The sequence below is a fragment of the Rutidosis leptorrhynchoides genome, unplaced genomic scaffold, assembly GCF_046630445.1.
Source record: "Rutidosis leptorrhynchoides isolate AG116_Rl617_1_P2 unplaced genomic scaffold, CSIRO_AGI_Rlap_v1 contig106, whole genome shotgun sequence".
Lineage (NCBI taxonomy): Eukaryota > Viridiplantae > Streptophyta > Magnoliopsida > Asterales > Asteraceae > Rutidosis > Rutidosis leptorrhynchoides.
Genome location: NW_027266362.1, coordinates 54,500 through 65,030, shown reverse-complemented (window position 1 = coordinate 65,030; position 10,531 = coordinate 54,500).

The following is a 10,531-nucleotide window of genomic DNA, read 5'->3' as shown; positions in this document are numbered from 1 at the left end:
GTGGCTAGAGGCGGAGCAAGCTCGTCTGTCTTCTTCTTGCTGCTCGTCGGCTCTCTCTTCTCTCGCCGTGCCACGTCCGTTTGTGCTATGCTCCTTCATCCGCCATTATAGACTGGTTCTTGCGGCTTCTCTCGCTCCTCCTCCCTCGACGCTTCGTCTTTGATGGCCCGCTAAGTCGTGGTGGTCGTTAGGTGGGGATCTAGTCCTGTTTGGTGTCTCCTCCCTCTGCTTGCAACAAACATTCTCTTCTTCTCTGCCGTTCGTCGGCCATTCCGTTTGTAGGTGCACCTCCTCTCTCAGCTACATGTCATCATCATCGTCAGCCTGATCTCCTGCCGTGTCTTCTCCTCTCAAACTCCTTGGTTGTCGTGGTCTCCTCTCCCTATCTCTCTTTTGATCCAGTGTCGTCCCTCTTTTTTTCGCTACCCGCTGTCCCTCCTCCTTCTATTGTCATTGGGTTGTCTCCTCTCTCTGGATCTTTAGCCTTGTTGTGCTAGTCTCTCTCCTCTTGCTCCGCGGAACTTTTTCTGCCAGCGCCTCCCTCTGCAACAATTGTGCTGGCCAGCGTCGCTGTGCTCTAGTGACATAGGGTTTCCCTTTTTTGATTTTGTGAGATTTGTTGTTTGGGCCATGTTGTCAATTATTTGGGTTGTTTCTAGATTTATCTGGTTGGGCTTTGGGCTGTGTTTGTTTCCTTTTCATTTTGTTTATTTTACTGCTTTAAGTTATGACGCTAATCGGTGAAAACCTTGTTGTCCTTGGTCTATCATCTGTGATGGTGAGAATATTTTAGTGTCATCCTTTTAGCAGTAAAGCTTTCAAAATGAATCGTATTCTTATCGTCTAGTTAACGCCTTGTTGCTTTAGGTTTATAGCCAGTGACAGTTTGCAACTATTCAACATTTAATATTGCAATAAATTCAGTTAATGTATTCACTGCCATGATTTTTGTCCTTTTCGGAGGACTTTGGGGTTTTAGTAGAGGCTTTTGTGTTTTCATCTTTCCCTCAGTTACAATTTTAGTTCTCCCACTTAGACTTTATTGTATAATGCAATCAATGGCCAACTGTTGTATTCTCTCCTTGCTTAATAAATGAAATCATAACTTATTATGAAAAAAAAAAACATATATAATTGCAACTATAATTATCATGGAGTTAAACTTAGCAGCTATAAGCTAGTATTTAAAACTTTTCCTAGTACCACATTAGCACTCTATAAACTCTCATTAGCTATAAATGACGGGCAAATAAAGCTCTTTAAGAGGAAGCATCAAAATTCAGAATTATATCACTTAGCTGCAACCATGGTCTACCACTATTGAAATCTTACCTCCTTTGAGAGTGAGTTTCTTTACTCCGGAAGTATGCAAATTGTAAACATTAAAACTCACATGATATTTGAGAATACTTGAATATTGACACTAATTCTCAGCAAAAAGTTGTCAAGTCATGGTAATTATGCATTGTCTGCAATCGTGTACCCATGTACTTGTATGCATGAAAGGAGAGAGGATTGCTAATCATTATTCCCAAGATCGCTAGATGTGCGATATCACCAATGTTAAGTAAATCAAGGACTCCAGTACAAGGCTAACAATATCGGTGAGAACTCAAAGTTTAGCCTCCATGTATCTAGACAATGATTTAAGAATCAAACATTTATTCAGCCTTTGATGTTTATGCACTCTCATTTGCTAATGCTAGTATATATTCTATTTTAATATCAATTTTTACTAGTCATTTACTCAAACCAATAATGGATGGCAAATATAATGTTTCATGGTGTAAAATCGTATACCATTTACAATATAACCTGATAGTTTCTTAACAATATATTGCCTACGGGTAATCGCGACAATGTTTTCATCCATCTTTGAGTTCATGACCTGGAAAATTGACAATTACAAATACATATTAACTAAAAAATACTACGTTCGTCCCTAATTACTTGTCACAATATATAAAAAATGTGGCAAGTAATTAGAGACGAAAGGAGTAAGAAATCTGTAATTACAATTTATGAATATTTACTCTAAACAAAACCTTTTCGCTCAGCCATTTGCTAAATACATGGCAATGCGTCTTCTCAGCGAGGTACTCTCGCTTAGACTTTTTAACTCCACACCAGCAACCACATAATAATTGTTTATACTCACTGTAAATAAATTAATTAACTGTTTATCTTGACTAATGCAATAAAAATGTTATAATACAATATGCACCGTAAAATCTAATTATATGATAAATGAAAGAAAACTAGATGCTTACTCCCACTCTCCATTCAACTCGTAACAATTAAACGACTCAAATCGATGTGCCTGTGTATATGATGGTTTTTCTAAAAAATGAATTTTCTGACATGTTCGGTTGTTGATATTAAATTGTTTGGACCTCTTCTGCTCCCAAGTGGTCATCCTAGTATTGGAAATAAACTCTAAATTTCCTCATCTTCATTTTATGAATGCCCTTAGTCATTATGTGAAACTGGATTAAGGTTGGTCTCGACTCCAACCAAATACCTCGAGCAAAAGGTAATTCATTCATTGGCTAAATATTCTTGAGCTATACAAACTTCTAGATAGGATTTAATTGATACGTGCATAAGACTTGAGGGTTTTAAGACACCTATCTAAACAACTAGACCTTACTAAAGTGAAACGATGTCTTCAAACTAAATTAAGAAAATATATATATATGTGTATAATTGTAATATGAATTACCTCCCAGTCTAGAAAATCCATTATTATGACTTGGGGACGGACCAACAATCTGTGATTGACCAGCCAAATGAGTAATCAAATGGCCCATGAATGATTGTTAAAAATAATAGGAGGAAATTTATTGTCCCGGATATGTAGTAAGACTTCCATGTCTTTCTCTGGATAAGATGTGGAACAAAGATCAATAAAGTGTTTGAGGTTATGGGGACAAATCGGTTTGTAGTCAACTTATATTTTTATCCGTACTAGTTTTGACTCTGTTATGAAAATTTGTGGCTGAGTTTTTTTTTTTTTTTTTTCCTTTAAAAGTCGTGACTGAATTTCTAATTGAGTTTATTAATAATTGTATATTTCACTGTTTGATTCTATTTTTATTTTTATTTTTTCATGAAAAGAAAGAGAATTGAACTGTGCACCTTTTAATTTAGTTTTGCATTTTTTATGAGAGGGCCAAAGATTAATAATAGAAAATTTATAGGGACTAAATATATATTTATTCAAGGTGAGAAAGCAAATTTCTTTTAAACAGGGGACAAATAAATTTTTAGGGAGCTTTTTATAAATATTTAATACTTACAGGTTGTTTTGAGAATTCTAGGGGGTGTTGAAGCCCTACCTTACTTACCTTTGCCTCCGTCCCTAGCGGAGGTGACCCATATATGTAAACAATGACCGGGTACCCCAAACAAGAAGACAATTAGTTCATCGCACTTCCATAATGTTAAGAAAAGTCCTCTAATTATGTGGATCAGTCAATCTAAGACTCTTTCTCAATGTTCAAACGTATCTTAAATCTCCTATAAGAATATGAGATTACAAAAAATTAGTGGCTAGATATTTGATATATTTTATAATTGAAAAGACAACTTGAAGGGGAAAAATTGACATAGAAGAGAGCTCAGTTGGGATGCTAAAGTAAGTACTAATGGTTAACGTTGGATATAATTTTATTTTTTTAATAATAAAGGAACTTTATTAATATTAACTTGTGCTTGAAACTCAAATTATGCAACTTAGACTATGTCAGACGCAACAGCGAGGAGACCTGAAAGCCCTTCAGCCCACAACAGAACAAGAAAGGCTTAAGAGGTCTCCTTGACGGAGTCCTCTTTCCGGCAAGAAAGATTGTCCTTGACATCCATTTATCAATACAAAGAAAGACACCGATGAAATAAAATACATCATCATTGAACCTATGATGAACAAAAACCAAGAGCAAGCATGATTGATCGCCATTCTACTCTATCAAATGTCTTGGAAATGTCTGATTTAAGAGCAAAGAAACCTACTTGTCCGGATACACTTTTCATTCTATGGATCATTTCAATTGCGAGAAGAACATTATCGGAAATAGCTCTGTCGACCATGTAGGTCGATTGTAATAAAGAGATTATTTTTTGGGAGTATCTTTCATTAGCCTTGTCGCCAAGAGTTTGGTTGCCAACTTATATATTGTGTTGCAAAGGCTGATGGGTCAAAAGTCTTTCATAGTCGTAGAAAGTCTCGATTTAGGAATGAGTACCAGGATAGTATGATTGAATTATGGCGGTGAGGAGTCTCTCGCTAAGAAATATCACCGTAGCAGTGACATCATGCTTAACCATAACTCAATAATGCTGGAAAAAGCCTACTAAGAATTCATGTGAGCCTGGTGTCTTACCTAGATGCATCTGCTTAAGCATAGTAGATACCTCTTCAACGATAGTGGTGGCTAAAAGGAGAAGATTGTTGTCCACCGAAATCATGGAAGAAATCCTGCTTGTTATAAAAGAAAAATTTGTAGGAGCATCTAACTTGAAGATGTTGGAGAAATAAGAAGAGGCTGTCTGCTGAACATTGGCCAAATCCGAGCACCAAACCCCCTCTTCATTTGTAACCCTACAGATTTCATTCCTCATCCTCCTTGCAGAAGCAAAAGAGTGGAAGTATGATGAATTATTCCTTAAGCCATAAGCATTTGGCTCGCTGCCGCTAGAAGGTTTCTTCCTGCTTGCTAAGATTTCGAATATTAGCTTTAAGAGAGTTATTTCCTGCATGATTGAAATCGAGAATGGCCTGACTTGCAACTGAAGAGTAATCGAGTTAATCCTAGGGATATGAGTTGCAAAGTTCGTTGGATGCTGACTCTTTCAGGTAGACAAATCTTCATGACATTTAATAAGTTTGCTCTAACAAGAAAGAAGATTGCTCCTTGAATGCTCAACATTAGATGATTGCTCCACAACCTCTCTACACCCCTCCATTTGAGAACAAGAATTCTCGAAGCGAAACTGCCGTGACTTAGGAAAAGCTTGTGCTCAATCTAGAGACACTTGCAATGGTGATGATCTGAGAAATAAGCTACCACATGAAGAGTGAGTGTTAAGACATGTGTTATATAGAAGTCTAGATTCTTTGATATACACATTATTTATGAGGTTGTCACTTTTTGACATAGTAATAAGTTAGGAGTATACTAATAGTTAAATAAAAACATTATAGTATGTTAACGTATGATAAAAATAAATAAATGATTTGGATAATGAAGTAACAAGAAGGGAATATCATGGGGATTGACGAGCTAGATGATTCAACGGACAAGATCTACTTAAAATAGACAAACATGATCAATGACATGGGAAGATCAAAGGTCGAAGATTGAAGACGTTTCTTCCAAGACAAGAATTTGGGTGCAGCATAAAAGGAAACTAAGATCATGAATATTGTTCTTTTGTTTCAAAGGTGATTGATAGAAAAGGAAATTGGATCAACACATATGAAAGGAAACAAAATAAAATTCTATTCCTTGCGTCTCAAGTAATATAGAGGACATGATATAGATAGAAAATAAAATCTAAATCATAAATCAAAAGAGGATCAATACCAAATCGTATCTGATTATATCATCAAGAATATGAGTGACACTAAGGCAAAAGTGAACTATAAGTAGAGGACGACTTCTTATAGAAAGTTTTTGCACAAACAGCTTATCTGAGAGAGGATATTCGAGAGGGAGTTGGACTCCACTCTGACATCTGTGGTTGTCATAGGTTTTATAGAGTTAAAGGGTTAGGAACGAGAGTCGAGAGTACTAGCCTGTGTTTCGGCTAAGTTGAGTAGGGTCCTAGAATAGGTTGGGTCACCTAGGTATAGATTTATATAGGAGATTAGCGAGATATTGGAAGTAGTTGAGCATACGGCTTGTGTGTGGCTTCTAGGTAATTCAGGAGGCAATCTCCCACCATTATATAAAACTGCTACTTGGCATAATCGCCCGCTGATTAGGTGTTTGTTAACACACCGAAGAGAGATATAAATGAAAGATGCAAAGTGTTTGCATTGAAATCTCTCTCGTAAAGCTCTTGTTATTCTTTAAGTTGTTAAATCTATATTGTGCCAACTTAATCACAACGTTTATAAGCTCTAACAGTTCAATCTATTGAGATCAAATCAAGTTTTTGCAATATTGATTGAATTCACATTCAACTCAGGATTGTTTTTTTATCCACCATTGTAACTACTGGTTGAGTCATTACTCGTTGAGGTGTTACTTTCGTTATTCAAATCAAATCCAAAGCGCACAACGTACTATCCTTCATTTGATTTCTTCATAAGTCTCAGAACCTCGCAACCAGTTTACGGGAGACTTATTACTTATACTTCAGTATGTCAAATCAGTTTAATTCCATTATAGCTATAACTGATCCATTCTCAAACTCTCAAGCACAAACTCACGTATCTCAAAGAAACTTTCATCACAAACAGTTTATCACGCAATCAGCTCAATAGAATCACCAAATCAATAGATTTTCATATCACAAACTGTTGCTGGCGTTACTGGTTCAGTATCAACTCAACTAAATCAATTATGCCAACACTGGTTCAGTATTAACTCAACTAAACTATTCCATTATCATTTCACGCTAATTCTCAGTTTCCATCATCATCTAGAAGAGAGACTTAGAGATCACATTTTACTAGACTAAGGTGCATCTCCATATCATAACTCATATTGTAAATTCTAGTTCAGTTCCCACTGAACTATTCCTTTATAGTTTACTACACTTAGTTTATCTTTAAGTTGTAAACTGATTTGTAAGTACCGGTCCGGTTACCACTGACCAAGTACTTGTTTATTATCTTTTACAGTTTATTGTACTCTGAATCAATCCATTAGATCATTAGTTATAAGATGTGTTACTTCATACCCTACTACTTTATTACAGTCATTGTGTCTAGTCTTTAGATTATCAGTTGTAATTTGTTTCGATGGTACTAGTTTATTATCCGCTGCACTGTTTAGTATCTTATTTAAGAATAGGTTGTTAGATCTGTGTCTAAATTATTCTTAAGTAGATCTATTTGTAAATCTTATTAATCATTTTGCTAAAAATGAAATTATATTTAAGTTATTATTAGATAAGTTTCAGTTGTAACTCGTTGAGTTGTCACATTAGGTGATTTAGTCGAAAAGAGTTAGGGCTGTCGAATTTCAGTGAGAGCATACTAGAAATAACGCATCCATTCTCTATCGGCCATAGCACAATCAAGGAGAGTTTGGCTAGTATTGTTTCTCCAAGTATACGGATTTCCCCTGAAGGGAAGGTCAACAAGACGAGCAGTCAAGAGAACATCACGAAAAATCTGAATTTGAGACAATGAACGATCCACTCCTCCATACTAGTAGAAATCCGTCTATTACTAGCATAGTTTTGTGGCGGACAATTTTTGCCGATAAAATTAGCTAACTTTTCAATAAGATAGTAGCTGGTAAGTGAAAAAAATTTACCGGCAGAAACTTTGTCGAGAAGGCCGTCAATAAATTTACCAGCCACAAAAATCGCGAGAAAATTTGCCAATAATTTTTCCGACAACTTATTTGCGGCAAATTTCGTCAGTAAGTGGTATTATCATCATTGAGAAAATTTGACACAAAATACCCTCATCTAAGTATAAAAGCTGAAAATTTTTTCTTCCACTCTCACAATTCTCTCTCGACAAACACTCACCGGTCACCACACCTGTTCCACAAACTCTCTCAAATCCTATTCACTCTCGGCTCGATTTCCGACACTTGCGACGACGATTATGAGATCTGGTTTTGAAGGATTTGTTCAGATTGGTAAGTCCTACTCTTTTCTAGCATCAATTTGATGTAATTCGGGAAACTTGATTCTTAGGGTTTGTAATAGATTTGGGGCTTTTGCTAATTTCGACTTGTAATACGTTTATAGCTCATGAAATACCGTTTCGTTTCTTAATTCCTTTCAACTTTGACCTCTGGAGCTACTGGATAGATCCAAGAAGCACGAAAAGAGCTACTGGAGGTATTTTTTTTTTTTTTTAATATTATTCTTTTCTTATCTTTGAGTGTATTAGTGTAGAGGTGGGTTGTCCGTGTACTTGATTGATTCGATATCTTCTAGTCTTGTTAATAATTTACGTTTCACAGTCGTTATATTGAAAGAAAATGGCCGCAGTAAATATATATGGTATTTCATCGCTTGTTCAGAAACTACCATGTGCTATGTAGCATATGCTCAGGTATAATTGTACGTCTAAAGCTTTCAGAAAGTCCTTCCCTAATATTATGTGTCATTTTTCTTTTGGTTTATTTTATTCATTAAAAGTGCATGTCGTAAAACAAAATGTGTTGGTGGAGTGAACAGTTACAAACTACTGATCAATGCTTTGGATTTCTCCATATATCCTGAAATAGGCTGCAAAAATAATTGTTAAATAAAGGCAAGGGTGCATCAACTAGTTGGTGTATAAATCAGATAGATATAGTTTTATGCTTTCCAATGTATGTAGTCCATGAATTCGTGTAATATGATCTCGTCTTTCAGGTCATGCCAGATTTGTTGGGAGCCAATAATATCATTGGAATTAAAAAATGGGAGAAATCAATGTAAAAGCATTTGTATCTACCTGCAAACAGAGATTTCCACTAGGGGATGCTAAATTCCAGGCTTCTGCCTTGTGTAGTTTGTGGCAAGAGAATCTGAAAGACGCGCAGTGACATCCATTCATAATCAAAAAAGTCAATTGGAAGGATGAGGTATGCAATTTTTGTGTTTGTTTACCTTGACATGCCCCCTTTATTAACTTCTTAATTGAGATGGCTATTTTTTAAAATTGATTGTTAGGTGCTTGTTTATCCTTCTCCATATATATCCATAAATGTAGATCAAGTAAAAATCTAGTTTACATTTCCTTCTGCTGATTGTTGATGATTTTATAGATGCAAAATTTCTATATCTTCTTCAAAAACTTGCTAACTCAATTGTTAGTTCCCCATATCCCATTGTATCTTATTTTATGCAAGTGCAGTGAAAGAGGTAAACATAATAACCAAATTAAGTTGTTCCCAGCATGTTTCACTTTCCCCATATTCCACTATGTCCTTTTTATTTGTAAGTAGTATAGAAAAGTTGGGATTTGTGAATTGATTTGATTGAAAATTTGTGATTTATTTTCATTTGATCTATGAATCTGTAAACTGTTTGGATAGAGAATTAGGTGAATTGTTTTCATTGGTAATTTGAGTAGGAATTAGCTTGCAGCTTAAATTTTCTGAATATGTGAAGGAATGTCAGAATATGTGATCTATTTTAATTTTCTTACAGCTTGACTATACACAAAGGCTCCAAGAAGTGGAGGAATTAGCTGCATCTCAGCCTAATGGTAAAGCTCCAACTGGAAAGGAGAAGACAAAGATATGGATAGATGTTAGTCGTGGAAAGAGCAAAAAAAATGATCGTGTTTATGGGCTGCCTGGTTATACTTCTTCGACATCATCATATGCTTTCAAAATGCATTCTTCCTTATCAAAATATCCTGATATGCAGACTAAGATTAATGACATGCCGCAGCAGCTTAAGAGCCTCATGCCATTGAAAGAGTTGGTGCCTTCTATAGTTGGTATCCACTCTCAGATAATTTGTCATCCAAGCAATGGGCATTAATGCCTCTCCTAAATCCTAATGTTGATGGTACTTAAACGCTTAATTATTACTGCGTTTTGCTAGAACTGGTATGTGTAGGAAATGTGCCATGCTTTTTGTATATGTGCACAGCTGTGTGTAGGCATTGAGAGCTCCACTTAGAATATGTATTAAACTGGAGCTCCACTTTTGTGTATTAGGCACTGACATCAAATGTTCCTTTTTGTATCTAGCAAAACTGTCTAACAATATGTATCAAAAGTGTTTCTATGATCACTTTTATTTTGTTTAATTGTATTTCATTTGTTACTTTGATTTTTATTATGTGCAACAGGAGTATTTGAAATGTTATAGCTAGCAATTTAATGGTAATCTAGTTTGGTACAAAAGTTTGTTAAGAATACACTAGGAAACACCGTCGCTGGTGAGCAGCAAGAACATTTACAAGGGAAGGGAGCTGCTGGAAAGTGGCAAGAAAATTTACTAACGAATAAAGCTGCTGGTAATTTAGCTTGAAGGTGGCTATATGATTTTTGGGGAGATAACAGACGTAAGGGTTGCTGGTAAACTTGCTGGAAACATTTTAATGGCAAATTCATTCGCTGGAAAAGTTTTTCCATCAAGCTTTTTACCAACGACTATTTTGCCACAAATTTACTAGTAAGCTGCTGGTAAATCATACAAATTTACTAGTAAGCTGCTGGTAAATCATTTTAGTGGCGAGCTTCCAGCAATGTTTCCCCACAACCATTTGCTAGTACTGAAGTGATTTCTAATAGTGCCAAGATGTTCTGAATTGTCTATAATCATATTATTCCGAGCCAATTTAACAATCATTGCACTAGTTTTCCACTTGTTAATCGTTTTAGACCAGCCATAAATG